The 19,237-nt window shown below is 39.6% G+C and overlaps 1 long non-coding RNA gene across 1 annotated transcript; it reads left to right on the top strand.

Moving 5' to 3' along the window:
- Positions 1–13,271: 13,271 nt before the first annotated feature.
- On the top strand, positions 13,272–16,894 carry LOC107786044 (uncharacterized). The gene is made up of 4 exons (XR_001648044.2): positions 13,272–13,521; positions 14,404–14,784; positions 15,858–16,180; positions 16,663–16,894. It is a non-coding gene; the product is annotated as an uncharacterized LOC107786044 (long non-coding RNA).
- Positions 16,895–19,237: the final 2,343 nt, after the last annotated feature.

Here is a 19,237-nt window from a genome sequence, read left to right as displayed (position 1 = left end):
TTGGGAGCTTTTGAGAGAAGACTTCCGTTTAACATCATGAGGTAAGTTTATCCCACCTATGCTTTGTTTAATACTTGTGTATTAGGTAGATTAAACACTAGAATTTAGGTAAAATCAAGGGGTTAGAGCAAAACCTAGGGTTTTAATAAAAGTTAGATTTAACCACGAAATTTGTCATGGAATAAATTAGAAATCATATATTATTGATCCTTAGGTTATAGAGAACAATTTCCTTCAAAAAATTTTGGAATCCGGGCACGTGGGCCTGGGGTCGGATTTTAGGAAACTTGTGTTAAAAATGGGAAATTGGTTAAATAGCTAGAATTTGATCTTGTGAGTCTATATTGACTAGTTCCTACCTTATTTAACTAAATTGGGATCGTTCGCCTCCAAATTGAGGGCTTGGACCCATTCTTTGGATTGGAAGTGCACTTTGGAGCGAGGTGAGTCTCCTTTCTAACCTTGTAAGAGGGAATTGTCCCCATATGTGTAATAATTGAGTAATTTGCTACTAAATGCGGGGGCTACGTACGCACTATGTGACGAGAATCCGTGCGTAGCTACTATTATGTTAATTGTCCGGGTAGTCTAGGACCCACATCATGCCATATAGTGAGTATCTCTATGTTTTTTTTGCGCTAATGTGATCGCTTAGGGTATGCTAGAGACTTGGAAAGGAAAAATGGTGGCCATATATACTTGTTGAACCCTTGCATGATTTTATTTGAATATAAATGTTCCTTCATGTGTTTTCTTGATATTAATTGATATTTGTGGATCAGGCCGATCGCCTCGGTATGAATAGATGCATCTATGGTTCGCGCCATTCGACACTCTGGTAGTGCACAATTTATTTTCTGTTGGATCAAGCCATCGACCTCGGCATAATGTGCGCATGATATCTATGTGGAATCTAATCCATGACTTATCCTGTTGAATACTTGAAATGTAACTGGTTAACTGCTAAATTATTCAGAACATGATCTATTACCTCTTGCTACAAACTGTTGATTATTTGTGACTCCCATGCTTAACATAATACCTTATTATATTATTTGACCCTAGTAAGTATCAACTCGATCTCTCGTCTCTACTTCTTCGAGATTAGACGAGATACTTACTGGGTATATATTGTTTATGTACTCATACTACACTTTTGTACTTAATTGTACAGGATCTGAGGCAGGTGTCTCTAGCTATCAGTTTGGTGTGCATCCTTAAGCGTATTTCGAGACTTCTACGGTGAGTTGCTTCTCTTCCCATGCCGTTCAACAGCCGCAGGAGTCTTTCATGTGTATTTTTTTTGTCTACTCTGTTTCATACAGTAGGATACAATGATTCTTTTGTATATTCTACTAGTTGCCCACAACTTGTGACAACAGGTCTTGGCACACACATTAGTAGACTGTATTATTTTTAGGTTGTATGATTATTTTGACTTTACTGATAAATTCTGATTTATTTCAACTTAAAGAAATATTTCAACTATTTTGGGTAAAGGTAAATAAAAGTTTATTTTGTAATTTCCGCGTTGGCTTGCCCAGCAATGGTGTTGGGCGCCATCATGACCTATTTTGGAAATGGGTCGTGACAATAAAGTTTACCCATAACCTCACGAACTTAAATATATAATTTACTCTCAATTTCATGCCCAAATTCGTGGTTAAAATTCAAAAATACCAATTTCTAGGTTTTCTACCAAAACCCCAAGTTTTCACTAATTTTTCATGAATTTCCATTTTAAAATGTATATATAATCCAAGTATTTAACTTGCAATATGTGGGAATCACTTACCTTGACATGGATGATGAAGATGGAGATCCAAAATCGCTCCTAGGTCGGCTCCCATGGAAGAAATGAGATGAAATGAGCCAAACCCATTATTTCAAACTTATAAACTGCCCTGGCGATCCTCTTCGCGTTCGCGAGCCCCCCATCGCGTTCGCGATAAACAAAATTCTCAAAAGTCATTTCCAAACTCTTCTTAGACAGCCTCTAGTGTAATGATCATAACGTTTTGTACAAAACTCCAAATGACAAATGGTTTAAAATTTTGAAAAATAGCCACCAAGATCTACCACTTTCATGTTTTGGTTATCTCCTAATTCCTTATAGATTTTGAGATATAAGCTACCAAAGTCATCCCTATGCAACACAAATTTCTTCTTCTTCTTCCCGGACAACCTATAATGTGCCAGCCATAACGTTTTGTACACAAATCCAAATGATAAATAGTTTACATTTTTGAAAACTAGACACAAAGTACTATAACTTTTATTTTTGAATCATTACCAAATTCCTTATAGATTGTGAGATATGAACCTCTAAAGTCAGACCTGCGTAACAGAGATTTTCTTCTTCGCGAACGCGAAGAACAAAATCCCTGAAGCCAAATCCTTCTTCGAGAATGCGAGAGGATCCTTGCGAACGCGAAGAACAACACCAGACACCAACATCAGCTATATCCATCCAATCACACCAACTAGTCCCATAACATAACACGGACCTGCTTGAGGCCTCAAATCACATCAAACAATGCTAAAATCATGAATCACACTCCAATTCAAACTTAATGAACTTTAAAATTTCAAACTTCTACATTCGATGTCGAAACCTATCAAATTACATCCGATTAACCTCAAATTTTGAACACAAGAAATATTCGACATTACGGACCTATTCCAACTTCCGGAATCAGAATCTGACCCCGATATCAAAAAGCCCACTTCCGGTTAAACTTCTCAAAAACCTTCAATTTTCTATCTTCAGTCAAATGACTCAAAAATGACATGCGGACCCCCAAATCTACTTCCGATTGCACTCCAAATACTAGAATCACCATACGGAGATATTCCTAGACTCGGAATCCCAAACGGACATCGTTAACACTGAAATGCACTTCATCCCAAATTTATGAAATTCACCCAAAAATACTAACTTCCATAATAGGCGCCGAAACGCTGCCAGGTCATCTATAACCCCATCCGGACATACGCCCAAGTCCAAAATCATCATACTAACCTGCTGGAACCTTCATATCCCGACTCTGAGGTCGTTTACTCAAAAATTCAATCTTAGTCAATTCTTCCAACTTCAAGCTTTTGAAATGAGAATTTTTTTTCCAAATCCAATCCGAGCTTCCCGAATTTTGATTCCGACCATACATACAAGTCATAATACCTGAAGTGAAGCTACTCATGGACTCAAACTGCCGAATGACGTGATAGAGCTCAAAATGACCGATTGGGTCGTTACATTCTCTCCCATTTAAACATACATTCGTCCTCGAACGTGCTGAGAATTGCGCTGGAGTAGTCTGAAATTACTATTTAACACCTCTTTGCACCTACCCGTGCTACCACCACTCAGTTGAGCACATTAGCTCGATCAAATCTGAAGGTATTCTCTTTTATTTGAGCAAATAAGCCTTAGAGCCTAGTTCCAACATCCGAAATTCTTTGCCATGCCTGCTTCCAACATAAGAACACAGTATCAATCACCACATGGTGTACCAGAATATGAATGCATACCTTTTCCGAATTCAAACCCTGCACCACATCATTCAGAGGCCCATAATAACACTCTCTAATCATAATAGCCGATATTTCCCTAATCTGATGCTCACAATGCACCCCATGGCATATATAAGTCCTGTTCTAACTCTTAAAATATCGCCACGACGGAAGAGGTGTGTAGAAATTCATAACCAACAGCCGAGTTGACAAATCGTTGAGTTTATACTCTTGACAAGAACCATTACCTCATTCTGAACGAAATAGTGGTATTTGCTCTTTGATATACTTCACACAATCTAATTGCACTGACCCTAGATCCAATAATCATGTCTCACCCAGTACGAATTGCTCAGGCAATAAGCCACCCCAGACATGACCAAAAGTCTCGTGTGATGCCACAACATGCCAATAAGCTACAAACATGAATCTGATACATTAGAAAAACAAACCCTGTAGGGGACTACTCAACTCACACAACTAATATGAACTTTCCTCGGAAAATGGGAAGAAAAACACACAAAATATAATATATGAGACTGTACTCAACATCACACTGTTGCGGCGTGCAATACAATCCATACAACATAATCAATAAGGAATTACTTACCGAGCAAAAATGCTCATACTTGTAAAATATCCGAATATCGGCCACAAGCACGCCAAGTGCATAATACCATCCCTGGGGAGACAGATAGCACCATACGCTACAAAACTCAAGAACAACTAAGGTGCGATATATGATATGAATCTCGAGAGCCATGTTGCTCACATAAAACCATCGTTACGCGGAACCTAAACACCTAGGAAAATTATCAAGCTGTCTCATAACTCATACGACACAATATAGTATTATATGAAATAGCCGACGACGAGATAACATCCAATGTCCGAATACTCCTCCATAAGGAGTGCTATGCTGAAATGAACACATATGGCCTGGTATAGAGCCCATATTCATATTTAAATCCAGCCATCGACCTTGAGCCGATTCTGACCACACCGTACTAGGCTAATAGCCTTTCAAGGGTCCATATTAACCCTTTTTTTCCTATGACTCACAAGAACAATCCCCATATCTGGAGCAAACCTCCACAGTTCACAACCTAATAAACCGAGTGCCCTCCAGACATAAATTCTCAAATTAGTGATATTACCATAATCTCCATGCTTGGTTTAAATCTTCAATCAATCAAGTGAATACATGTCACACTTATACAATCTTCTCCTAAGATACGCTCCCACGACCTACCGCACCAGGTAACAAGTCTGCACATCCTCACCACCGGCCATACAATGTTGTAAAGCAATTAAGAATCCATAACCAGGATGCAAAGCCTCTTACACAAACACCAATCTCAGGTGACGTTGAAGAAAATACCAAATTACTCTAAAAATCCAAACCCCTTTCTTGCTCATCCGAGCTCGTGACATTCTTGCCAACACCGAACCGCAACCTTGATCCTAACTTTCAAATTTCATACTGCTCACTGCACTTAATATGCTAATATGCGCTAGTACACGAATTTCATCATAACTCCTAAACCACTAATAGGGTTTCATACATAAATGTTTTACTTAACTCGTTCCAAGAGAACCATAGCAACACACGAGTGAATCCTCATAACATAGAACATGCAAATCCTCAATTAGTGGTCTAAATCACCCTAACCCTTCCGGGATCCGCCTACACATAACAGGCCATAATACTTGAATGCTTCCATAGAAAATCAGTTATGGTGGCCGTCGATCCTCCTGCATACTGCCACGACTATGCCATTCAACCATGACTAACCAATCTAACTTCTTCTAATTCATCCTTAACTTGCCTTAGAGATAATAATAGCTTCATTCTTTATATCGCAAATCTAAATTCGCACTCATCCTAAATGACCCCATTCCACGAGACCATATTGTCTCCAAACCCATGAACCATTTCATACACTCCTTGCAGGTACATTCACGTCTTCAACTGATACACCTATTCCAATAATTGCCCTACGAAAGTCATTTCCTTTTTTTCCTCCCAATGGTACACTGCAAGTCGAAAATATCATAGAACCTTCGGAGCCTCCTATCATAATCGGTTACAAAAGCTCAATTATTAATCATACTGCAGGCTTGAATCCTTAGGCACCAAGTAACCTTTGAATTTACTAGGACCGTTGTTGAGAGCCACCCGCTCTGGCTTGGTCCCGAATATAATCAACTTTAAGGCTCCGCTGGCACATAAACACCCATTTTAATGAAGCACCCGACTGAATCACTTCCCAAATCCTGAACATGAGTCAATAAGACCAATTATAGCACACCTTTATTAATTTCTTTGCTCAAATTACCACTTATGTTCTTTTCCCTTAGCTGAAATAACTCACTAGTATGCCGATAACCCGAACCTCATAAGTAGATAACCATGCAACCCAATCGAGGCGGTGGGACTCTCCCACATAGCTTGAAGCCACTATTACATAACCCTGGAACCCACCAAGATTCTTTCTTCATTCTTAAAATGATCTTGCACAACTAACCTGCCAAATTCCTCCAATGTCGCTACACTGAGTACACTTACTGCAAAATCAGTAACCCATCCAAAGTCATGTTGTACCCTTCTTTATATCAAGCAACTCCTTTCTGTTGCACCCAATTTCCCGTCATATGATAGCCAATATTTTAAATCAAGCTTGTAGACCCAGTCACTAACCAACGTGAATCCCAATTCACTCTAAACTCCTCCCAAGGTGTGTAGTCATCCTACCACAGAACCCATGTGCTACTCTGCCACTCTCCCACTTTGGTGAAACTTGCTCCTTTAAGCAACTACTCAACTCATGTCTCCCTCAATTGGCCTTCCAGGAGTTTAATCACCATAAGACACTTCCCACATATCCATCCCCATCCTTCGCTGCCCAGCCGTTACCTTAAATCAAAATATATCTATGTAGCACTTGAACTTATAGATCGTTACTCCATCAACCCAAACCTGAACATTCATGGTCCTGTTGTCTTTCCTCCGCCGGAAATAATGCACTGAATCTCTGAATTATGCATTGAGTAAACCTCCTTCCAAGTCAACCATTGCTTCGACACATAGACAACCATCCTACCATTACATCAATATTGTGTGGTAACAACCCATGAACATCATAGTAACCTGTGCATAGCCTCAAAGCTCTCAGAAGTACAACTATAGAGCTGAAATGATGGAATATCCTTCTACACGATGACGATAATAGTCCAATCAACTATGCAGGGAGAAATATCTTGCACCACATCTGTAGTACCATTATAATTCCTCAAATTACTGATTTATAATAAGCGTTTCGCATTGCATAAGATTGAGTAGGAAATAAACAAAGGCATAAGCCTCAAAGGAATCAAACCGCAGGATGAGGAATCAAGAAGGGAAGTGTTCCTAACATTCATGTAGCCTCTCGAAGATAAGTACAAATGTCTTCGTACCGATCCGCAAGACTCTACTAGACTTGCTCATGACTCGTGAGACCTACGTGAACCTAGTGCTCTGATACCATGTTGTCACGACCCAAAATCCATCAAAGGTCGTGATGCCGGACACCTCAGTCAGGCAAGCCAACATTGAGTAATTAATTAAACTCTCATTTTAATATTTTAGGAACCATAATTTCCTTTAAATTTGACTAGTAAAAAGGTAATCATCACTGAATAAAAAAATGTTTACAACTTTTAATATTAAACATCCCATAATCATCCCAGAACCCAGTGTCACAAGTGCATGAGCAATCACTAGGAAATCAAATGAAGTACAAAAATTGTCCGGAATACAAATTTGGACAGAAAGTAAATACAATACACTAAAAGAGACTATGTTTGCTGCAGGTCGGCTCGAGAGATGCAGCTCGCCTAAGTCTCTGTATCATCCATGCTGAGTACAAAAATAACGTGTACACAGTAACTATCCCGTCTAATCTTGAAGAAATAGAGACGAGAGGTCGACTTCGACACTTACTAGTGGTCCAATAATAATATATCAATAATATAGTAAGACGAGGATTTTCATAAAAATGGTGGTAACTCAATAGCATGAGGCAAGTAAACAATTTCTTTCGTCTATAGGAAATTTTCAAATTCATTTTCATCATTTTTATACATTTATCTCTGGCCAGGGAAAACAAATATCAACATAAATGAATTATAACGCAAGCAATACAAGCATGCGCAAATCATGCCGAGGTCATACGACTAGATCCAATAATATTTAAATTGTACACTGCCAGAGGGTCAAATGGCGCGAACCATAAATACATCTATTTAATCTACCGAGGCGTTCAGCCCGTTCCACAATATATAAACACATTCAAACAGTCAATCAAGAACCCATCAAGGAGCAATTATACAGAGACTTAGGTGAGCTGCATCTCTCGAGACGACCCGCAGCCGGCATAGTCTCTTTTAGTGTATAATATTTACCTTCTGTCCAAATCTGTATTCCGGACAGTTATTGTACTTCATTTGATTTCCTAGAAATAGCTCATGCACTTGTGACACCAGGTTCTGGGATGGTTATGGGATTATTCAAAATTTAGTTTGTTAAAGACAACATATTATTTCAGTAAAATTCATTATTTATTGCTTAATGTATAAGAGAAATGATTTCAATAAATACTAAAATGAGAATTTAATTAACTTCTTGGTGTTGGCTTGCCTGATAGTGGTGTCCGGCGCCATCACGACCCTTAGTGTAATTTGGATCGTGACACAAAATCTTAAGTTTCAGATAACTTTTGGTTTCAGATAAAATTTAAGAATATTTTTTTTTTCAAAAATTCTTTATTTTTAAATGTAGAAATATAGAAAAAGATTATTTCCTAAATTCAATAAAATATTTCACGACCGTGCAAAGCGCAATAAAACTTACTATTCCTATCTAATGAGGGAGCCTGCTAGATCAAAATGTCTTAGAAAAAAACACTAGAGTTGACATTTAAGATATAAACAAACCACTACACACCTTTGACCGCAAATTGTTAAGATGTTTCAAGGTTTTACCGTCAATGAGACAATCAATGACTTTTTGTGCTTCGTGATCTTAATACTTATTCTAGAAGGAGTCAATATATTCTGAGATAATTATAAAAATATTATGTCATGCTTAAAATCAAAGTGCAAGTTCTAAACGCACTTTAATATGTGTTAAAATTCATATTTTTATCTTACAAAGTTTGTGAAAGATATCTTTAATGAGTCAAAGCAAACATTGAACGCCTATTTAGGCTTGACTAAAAATTAAGGAATCTTGAGGTGACAACTAGATTTAAAATCTATTCTTTATTTGGAGAATGGGCAAGGCAAAGTCAGTCAGCTCTTTCTCCTGCCTTTGAGGTGGGAATTCAACTCCAACCTAAACAAGACAAACAAGAAAGAAATACTTTTGTTTCTTTGCTGAAAAAGGGTCTGTCTGAACACTTTATGTTATTTTAGGCTTCTCGACATTCCAAGTTTCCAACACTAATAAGAAAAGAGTTAATTGAACCACAGTAACTAAAAGGACATTTTATTAAGTGTACTGGTATGTCAATGGCTTTCCATATATCTCGACGGTTTTTGCTCTTCAAAATGTAGTTTTTGCATTTCATGCAAAGTTTGTCAAGATGTTGCCATGGTATTGCGTATCTCTTTCCTTCCTCTAAGTTGACAAAACTGTCTCTATTTTTCCAACTTAGGGGAAGTTTCATGTCCAGTATAATATTAGAGGGATGAAAATAATTCTAGCTTAACATGTTATGTTCGTATGACTAGAAGAATAAGAAAATGGGCGTCTTGTCATTTTTTTACAACCACAATCATTAAATTCTATAAGCATCTTGCTGATGTATTTTCTCCATTATGAATATGCCAAAGCCAGACAACACAAATAAAGGAATTCCTATCTAATAACCAAACCTCTATCAAACAAAGCAAGAGAGTTGACATTTGATATATAAACAACTAAACAAACCTCTATGCACCTTTGACTGCAATTCTTGGAAATTTTACTTGTTCCAGAAGTAGTCAAGGAAATATTTTTGACCTGATCTCTGCTGCTTTTTATCCCATTTTACTGGGTGTCGAGTGTCTTGTCATTTATGCAGCCACAATCATTAATTCCATTAGCATCGTGCTGAAGTATTTCTCCATTTTGAATGTCAAAGATAGAATAAACAATCGAAGGAATTCCTATCAAATTGGGGAGCCTGCGTGGTCAAACCATCAGTCAGAAAGAAAATAAATAGAGTTGACATTTAAGATATAGACAAACCTCTGTGGACCTTTGACTGCAAATTGTAAGCTGCTTCAAGATTTGACAATCAATGACGTTGTACTTGAGGATCTCATTACTTGTTCTAGAAGGAGTCAAGGAGATCTGCTGAGACTCAGGGGTATAAATCTTGTTCAGTTGATGCAATATACTCTACAGAGGTAACAATGAATCTTATTACATTACTTTTTGATCTGAAGAAAAATGAGTAAAAGATTCAATTTTTGCAGACGGGCTGCCTATTTCTTGTCCTGGTTTTTGTGTTACAGTATCCAATTATTGTTCCTTGTTTACCGTGAAAATGGTAACAACAATTAAATTTGTAAATGGAATTCTAAAAATACGTGATCTATTTTTTTATGCTAGTTGTTAGAGCAGTTGATGCTAAGAGTGTGAAGTTTAATGATGAAATGCAAGCTAAAATGAGGCAGTAATCAAACCGAGGGGCCTGCTGCCCGGATATAGGACTGGTCGATGGGGACCTCGGGGTCGATGTCCGGGTCGAGCTCGAGCTATCGGAGATAGCTGGGAATGGGATAACAACTAAATTATGATCAAACGAAGCTCAATATGGCCAATACCAAGCGATAGAATGAAGAACAAATAAGAAAGAGATAAATATTAAAGTGGCCTCGGGCCAGCGAGAACGAGCAAGTTAGAAAGAAAAGAGAGAGAGGGAGAGAGATATTATTGCACTTGTAGAGAAATGGAGCAGCATCAGCCTTTTACAAAGTGGCATGGATTCCCCTTATATAGGAGAGGGAATACCATATAGTACAGAGTGCAGTGAATGTAAAGATACGAGGATGGGACGACTAGGCATGGTACTAGTGTTTACTGATTCTAGTTGCTTGCCTCGGGAATCCCCCATCCTTGGTACCTTCGTTGGGTCACGGACAAATTCCCTATCCTCGGAATCTTTGCTGGGTCGCGGACGAACCTCGAGGGAGGGAGCTCGATCGTAATCCTGCAACCTCGAGACGCTGATATGACTTCCCGAATGTACCTTAATGGCAAGAAATAAATCCCCTGATTTCACCGCATACAGATAGTCTCAGCGTTTCCTAGAATGAAGTAATAGGAAACGATATTGAACCGTCGTCTCGAGGTCATTATTGCCGTGACGTCAACTGTCTAGGAGCATTAAATGCCATGCCCCAGAGAACCGTGCAACGTCGCCGTCAGATGCGGTAATCGAGAAACCTACGAACTGCCATCGGCTCGTCTCTTTTGCTTCCCCAGAGATTCCTATAAATGTACTGGTTGCTCGATACTTCCCATTTTCACCCCACTTACAAGCCCGCGAGTCAAAATTTTGTATTTGACACTCTTTGTTCTTTTCACATAAGGGTTTTTACCATTTTACATGGCTAGGACTTCTAGGACGGTTCCCTAACAGAACGACATTGCATTGTCGTTCCGATTACTTGAGGAAGAAACCATATCGATTCCCACTTTGGAACAATGTACCCCACCCGATCTCGACACGTTAATGGATTTTGATGTCGAGACTACTCATCTACGCCGGGCCGGTGTGAGCAAGTGTCCCGATACATTAGCGTTGTGACCGATGTTGGCAAGGTGAGGGAGGACTGCCGATGGAGCAAGGAAGTGGAGGTGGAGATTCCCGGTCCCGACGATAATATTACTGACTTCAAGGCTGGTTTCCTTTATGTATACACTTACCCATTCACCCTAGGTCCTAATAAATGCGTCGAGTCTCCTCCCCTGGAAATCGACCCGGTTATTCTTGACCTCTGCGACCGGTACCACGTGACGCTTGGTCATATCTACCCTTCTTTTTGGAGGATAGTGTTCATGCTTTGACATTTCACCGAAGGGGTTGAAGGTAAGGTTTTTACCCTTAGTCATCTGATCAGAATGTACAAACCTCGACTGTATCGAGGCTTAATCAAGCTCTGCCATCGGTCCAAGAAAATCTTTTTTCACGAGTGTTCACGAGGGGGAGGACCGAGGATGGTTGAGAAGGTTTATTTGAGTGAGGACCTCGGATATCATCCCATCCCGGAGAATGCCCTTTCTAGTGCGGTGGAACGCCCGATGTAAGTGATTCTCCATTTAGCAACTTTTTTCTACTACTATTTCGTTTGTCATAATAATCTCTTTGTGCTTTCTGTAGCTGCTTCTTCGCATTCGGAGGTGGTCCTAGATTTGTCGGGATGGATCAGGCGGTTGAGCGAGAAATTCCCGTACCGCGTTCAGTCTTGGACCGTCCTGGCTAAGAAGCGTTGGGTGGCCAAGAATCACGGTGAGGTTCCTTTAATGCCTATGTTTCGTATTTTGTGTTTCCTTCTGAGCCCTTGGAGAAAGCGTATCGTGGTTATTGTGCTGGTGCAGGTCTTGGCGAGAATATGCAGATGAGGCCGCCCCATGATGGTGAAGCAGGGGCCTTGGAGCCTGGCACGAACAAGAAGAGGAAAAGCAGGGCAGCCGTTGCCCGTTCTGCGGCAAAGAAAACCAGGTCACCCGAGCGTCGAGCCACTGGTGAGACTGCTGTTCTAACCTCGGGGTAGAATCCTAATATCGAAGGGGAGGACGATGATGGAAGCCCATTAAGGAGGAGAACAAAGTCCAGTGCGAGAGACTTGCAGGCACCCCGGTCGGAAGTTGCTGAGTCCGGAACAGCTGGCTCCGGCCGGGCTCGTAGGCCGGGGATCCTTGAAGAGGATGTTGATGTAGCTTCAAATCGTACATCCAGATTTGGTGTAGCTTCTGCTAGGAGGATCGTTGGCATTGATCCTGAGGGATCGGAGCTCGAGGCCTTCCTGAAATGTGGGTTGCCACTTGGAGAAATCGGCGAACTGAACGACTTTATTTCGAACTTTTCGGTTTCATAAGGGGAACTGAGGGATGATCAGTACCATAGCTGGGACCTCCCAAAGGGGGAGAATTTATTGCCAACATTTTCGATGGCGTAATCGACAAAGCTGATCTCGATATTTCTGGTGCCGTTAAAGCGGCGGAGAAGTCCATGCAGCAAGTGATAGTCATTCCTCGCGTATTTCATTAGTTCTCAGACGTCATTCGCCATCTCTCTAACTTTTTCGTTGTGCTGCAGTGTAAGGAGATGTATGACTATGCCATCTTTCGGCTCCGCGGGGAACTTTCTTGTCATGAAAAGGAGCATAAGAAAATTGCTTCGAAACTACAAGATTTTGAGGCTCGCTCTGCCCGGGGAGATAAAGAGCTGGGAGAGCTTCGGGTCTCTTTGGAGACGACGCTCGGGGAGAAGGCCAATCTTGCTTCTCTGGTATTTTACCCTGCTCATACCTGAGCTTTTACGCCATCACTATAAAAAAACGGGTAAATTGCGGAGGTTTATTTGCGGAGGATATAAGTAACCTCCGCAATTTGCATAATTGAACGGCAATATATTAACCCCCACAAAAATTATACAATTTACGGGGGTCTAAAACCTCCGCAACCCTAAAATAATAGCGGGTAATTTATTTCACATTCCCTCTAATTTTTCCCCAAACTTTTTCGCCCTAGAAACTTCCGCCTCAACAACAACAAAATACTCTGTGAGACACTTCTTCTTCTTTTTCACCGCTTCTTCTTCATTAATCCTTCTCAGAGAGACCAAGTCCATTTAGAACCTTAAAAGTTTCAAATCCAAAAGTTATTTTGAATTTGGGGGTAAGAAAACAGGTGTAAACAGGTGCAATTTTTGTTCTCATCTCTATCGTGTTCTCTGTTGCGAGTTCAAACAGGTGCAATTTTTGTTCTCTTTTTTTGGCGATTGAGATTAAAATCCTAATTTCAACAAAATCAAAACGTGCAAAGGCAAAGGTTTTTGATGACGAATTGGTTTGGTTTTTTAATATCACATTCCCCCACCCCCTCTCCAAGACAAAATTGGTTCTCTTTCTCTCCGTTGATAAGTTTTATATTCTTAAGTCTAAAAAGAGTTCTATTTTTGTTTTTACTCTAGCTATTTGCATATTTAGAATCGTACTTTTTCTGCTTTTTAATAATTAGTTTTGCTGCTTTTGATTTTGGATGATGCATTTTTTAGTTAATCGTATAATACATACCTGGTTTAAGAGATTCTTTTGCTCATTTTTGAATTTTGTCCACTAAAGCAGGTAGTTCTTCGCTTCTTCTTCTTCATTAACAACTGGAGTTCATTTTCTCGGTTGATTATAAACATTGAGTACATTGAGTATGAATAGATTTATTTCATCATTGAGATGAATGTTACCAAGATGTAATGAAATCTAAAAGTGCATGTACTGCGATTGAAAAATATTAATCTGCTTCTGCAACTTAATTACATGGAATGTGGTTAGTTTTTGTCTATTTTTTGGTGTAATACTTGGGGTGGTATTCAATTCTGGAATATCTCATGTAATTATAATCCTGGGATCTCGATTGAGATTAACTATCTTACCTCCTATATAGGATAACTAATATCACCATTTTGGTATAGAAATTATATTATAGTATTAATAATCCACAATCAAATATGGGATTTCAAGTTTGGTAGTGTTTATGATTATAGATGGCTTTTGTTGTATGTATTTATTGCTTCATAGTTAATATTCTCTATTCTAATAATAGAGAACTGATATTTTCTCTTTATATTTTGGAAGGTTCATCAGCTGCACTTGAAAGTTAATACTTTTCTTTGGATAAATCTTGGATGAGAAAGCCAAGGAACACCATAGAATATTTATTTGGTTTAAATCAGTTTTTAGATTTTGCATTTGCTTCATTTCAACGCACATGACAGACAACTCCTTGCATTCAGCCGACTCCTTTTCAGGCGCCATCACTACCAACTCCTTCATTTCAACGCACAAGACAACAAATCGCTTCATTTCAGGCCACAACACTACCAGCTCCTTCATTTCAGGCCACGGGACAGACAACTCCTTCATTTCAACCTCCAATTAATCCCACACCAGCACAAGCAACATCCAATAAGCGTGCTAAACGTGAGTCTTCACATCATTGGACTGTCGATGGAATAGGTAATCATTATCCTTTCGTTGATGTATAGGACTTTAGAGTCTAATTGTGGCTCTTGGCATATCTGTTGAATTTTGTCTGATATTTCTGGTGATTTCTACTTCCATTAAGTAAAAGAGTTCATTTTCCCATGGGGTGAGAGTGGATCTATTTGCACTTGTTGGTAGACAATCTAGGCAGCCTGTTTATTAAGACCCTGAAACATCACCTGTAAATTAGATGCCCTCTAAACCTTTCATCATTACTGTTCAATCCAGTACTGAGAAAGTTCAGTAGCTTTCTAGTTCCAAATATGCTTGCTAAACTACTGAGCTCTGGAATGCCATTTTATGTTGCTAATTCATGACAGAGGTTTCTTAGCGTGTAATGTGTTCAATAGATTGTAAATTTTCAGTTCTTGGATTATTATCACTTGACATCTCTTGATGAAACTACCGCTACTATTGTTGTGTTATCTGAAGTTAATTTTGTTACGAGGATGATGCTTTCTACTGATAAGAGATTCTGATTCCAAATGGGCTTGAGCTCTACTTGAAAGTGAATCAGTACTCTCTTCTTCTCTTGATTTTGAGTTTTTCTATATGTAAATGTAAGGATAAAGCCAAGAAAAAATATTTAAGTTCTTTGCAGAATCATCACTACTGATTGCAAAAATATTTAAGTCCCAGTTATAATGCAAATGAGTTTTTGTTGATCCAACCTGGAATGCATCCTCACTATTTTTCTCAAGAATGCAGCCATGATTAACCATTGTCTCAGGTCCCATCTAGTGTAGATAAGTCAATTTTGGTTTACCTCAGTCTTTTTGGCTCTTAAAACATTGTTGTTCTTTTGTGTTTGCCTTTTTTTTTTTACCTTGAAAGATTTACGTGACTTAAAACTTGTTATTGGATAAGTTGTCTTGAATCTATTTACATTGAGTTGGTCACACCATCCATGAGTTTTTGGCAATCCACATCTATTACATTTTTCCTCCAGTCGGTTTAGTACATGTTATTTGCATTGGTTTGGATTAATGTTTACATGCAATTTTTAATTCTAGTTAATAGATTTTTTTGATGTGTATTGTGTTTAGGACAAAATTGAGCTAGCATTGAGTGAAAGTACAGTGGATGAGTCTGAAATTTCTCCAAATGATGTTGTTGGTAATGTGCTAGACAAAGAGCATCCTGGAAGGGTGAGATGTTTGGGATTAGGAGCTACTCCAAGCAATACTTTCAGAGAGACAAATCTTTGTCCTGGTAATATTAGAATTGTGAGTAATAATGTTGGACGTTCTTCTTCTGGATGCCAAGAGAAGTACAATCAATTGATGAATACTCTCAAAGCATACATGATAATGAAGAAGGGTCAATACCAGAACAATTTGCTGGGATCTTTGCTTCTATTCCTACAACGGTAAATGCTAAGTTCTTTTATTTTTAGTATATTGTGCAATTTTATTTTGTCTCGTGTTTTATCCGAACACATTCACATACACACACACATTGTTTTCATCTGCAATGGACAGTTGTAAAGTAGAGAATTTGCTAGTTGAATAGTCGTAGGTGCAGGAAACTGGGATGAATGGAAAATAGGAATATACCAGAAACCAAGTAGCTCACTAATCCAGACACTAGTTGTATAGTCCCAGTTTGCAATACGTTCATACCATAATCTCTAATTTCACATTCCCCTTTCCAAGTTTTCACCTTCATAGGCATTTGGGGTTTCAAATTCTTTGTATTTTTTCAATCTTTTCAGTAAGAAACCAAGAAAACTATTTACTCTTTCTATTAATGTTATAATGAGTATTTTAAGAGCTCCAAAAAATTCTTGGCAACCAGTTATGACTTGTTTTCTAAAAATCCTCTTAATACTTGTATTTTTTTTTACTGCAGCCAAGTGATGCAGCTAGTGGACCCGTTTCACCGACGGATGCAAGAAGATGCGATAATAATCCCAGTGACAACCATTGAGATTCATTTTAATTGAAGTGGATGTATTAGGACAATGTAATAGCTGACTAATATAGACGGTTAACTATGTTCTAATTTATCTTGATGACATATGATACTACTCTGTCATGGTATTTTTCACGGTTAATGAAATGTTGATATTTCTTAATTTTAATGTTTTGGTTTAAGCATAAATATTTCAATTGATATTAGGGAAATGGTATGGTATATATATTTAAAAGTAGATGGGGATAATTAAAACCCCCAAAGAGAAATTGAGCAGCTCCTATTGTGTACACATAAGAAATTGCAGGGGTTTACAATGCCCACGCTCAAAAAAAAATTAAATTTTAAAAATACAAATCTACTTTCGCGCATTAAATTTCGGAGGTTAAAATTGCAGTTTGCGGAGGTTAGTAACCTCCGCTATTTACTATCACGACGGTTTAGGAAACCCCCGCATTTATCTGCCGCAAATTAATAGTGGCGATGGTTACTACGGGGGACAGCTTAACCGCTGTGATAGCAATTAGCGGAGGTTACTAACCTCCGCAAACTGCAATTTTAACTTCCGCAATATACCCATTTTTTTGTAGTGCATATTCACATACGTTTTGGATTCATATATTCATTGACTTGCCCTTCTCCCAATAGGTCTAGCAGAGTGGCTCACAAATTAGTCAGTTGAAAGCGGATATCTACAGGCTGAGAAAGCGAAATGAGGTAGCGGCCGAGGAATTGGTGACATCCCGGGATCTTCTCACGGACACTCGCAGGCAGATTGTTTCTTTGGCCGCTGCTAAGTCCGAGGCCGAACGAGATGCTGCGACTTATCGGGAGGATGCGACCACAGTGCATACAATGGTTCGTGACATATCCATGGCAGCTGAGCAGAAACTAATCCGAGCTATTGAGCATGCCAAAGAGGAGGCGAAGAGGGAGACCCTGGAAGAACTCGGGGCCAGAGGCATCGACCTGTCAGCTGATCTCAAGGAGGAATGTGCAACACAGGGAAGATTGGCACTCTTGATTGCCCCTGATGAGGGCAAAGACGATAGTGACGAGGAGTAGTCTCAGAGTCCTTTTTGTATGCCTTCTTTTTTGCTTCGTATGTTGCCCCCCTCCTCCGGGAAACAGATAGTGTAAAGTCGTTTTTTCCTCTTTGTCAATGTATAAAAGGAGCTTTCATTCTGTCAACCCTTCTCCTTGCTTTTTTGCTTTTGCGTTCTGGCATCGGCCCTTTGGGGTCTTTTCTTTGGACAAACCGGTTCCCCCAGACTGACCACGTCTCGAGGTTGAATCGATAGATCCTCCCGAACCGATTTTATGACGTCAGGGATCTCCCGAGGTCCCGTAAATTTATTAGTCATGTGGGAGCTGGGGTGATTCTTCCAGTACACTCCCCTAAGAGAGGGTGACATTAATGCGGCCAAAGTTAATTGGCCCTCTTGGGCAAGCGAGCAGTTGTCGCTTTGCCTCTATATATTTGCTCATCTTCCTCTTAAGCGGCGATTTTGCAGTTCTTGATAAGCATATCCCCTCTGCAGATCCTGGTGCTTTGTGCTAGTCCTCCCCCTTCCCTGTTTCATAATTTTTTTTGCCTGGATCCTCATCTTCTTCCCCCTATTCTATCGTAGTCATGGCCGTTGCTTCGATGCCTAATCCTCGGACGAAGGGGAGTCCCTCTTGTGCTCCTCCTTTGATCGGTACCAGTAGATTGCCTCCGATGTCGGGAAAGCGAGGCTCGGGGTACCCTGCCTCGAGAAGGGTTGTCATACCGGGGAGGCCTCCTAATGTTCCAGGCCATCGAGAGCATGTGTCGAGGATTATTTCATCGGTGAGGGAGGAAAACCTCGAGATGATCAGAAAAGAATGCAGATGGGGGGAAGGCGCATTTTTGCAAGCACCTTCCCCCGAGGAGAGTGTCATGACATATGTTGAGGGATTCTTGAGTGTGTATATTCACATTCTTGCGTCGGGTTCCCCAGACCGGGCCGTGCTTGATTTCTGTAGAAGATATCAAGTAACGCTGGTGCAGGTTCACACGTGCCTGATACTCTTACGAATTTTAGATGCTCATGACTGGTGACACCCCGATGTCGAGTTGTGTTTGTTTCCACACTGTTCTATTCTACTCTATATTTTGGGATTTATAGCTTATTATTGACTTTAAATGATTTAATTTAACTGTTTAGCTGGTTTGGGGGCTTGTGTCGGCTGGCCTAGTTTCACGATAGGCGCCATCATGACTGGGTCCGGTTTAGGGTCGTGACAGGATTGATGATTTATTAGATCATTTGCAAGGTGCCAAGTGTTTTTCAAAGATAGACTTGAGGTCCGAGTAACATCAGGTAAGGGTTAAGGAGGAAGATATTTCGAAGATAGCATTCAGGACCAGATATGGGCACTTTGAGTTTCGTGTTATGTCGTTTGGTTTGACTAATGCCCCAGCAGTATTCATGGATTTGATGAACCATGTGTTCAGGACCTTTTTAGATTTGTTCACAATTGTATTTAT

This window comes from Nicotiana tabacum, chromosome 6 (assembly GCF_000715075.1).
Source record: "Nicotiana tabacum cultivar K326 chromosome 6, ASM71507v2, whole genome shotgun sequence".
In the NCBI taxonomy this organism is placed as follows: Eukaryota; Viridiplantae; Streptophyta; class Magnoliopsida; order Solanales; family Solanaceae; genus Nicotiana; species Nicotiana tabacum.
This window is presented reverse-complemented; position numbering and strand designations above follow the sequence as displayed.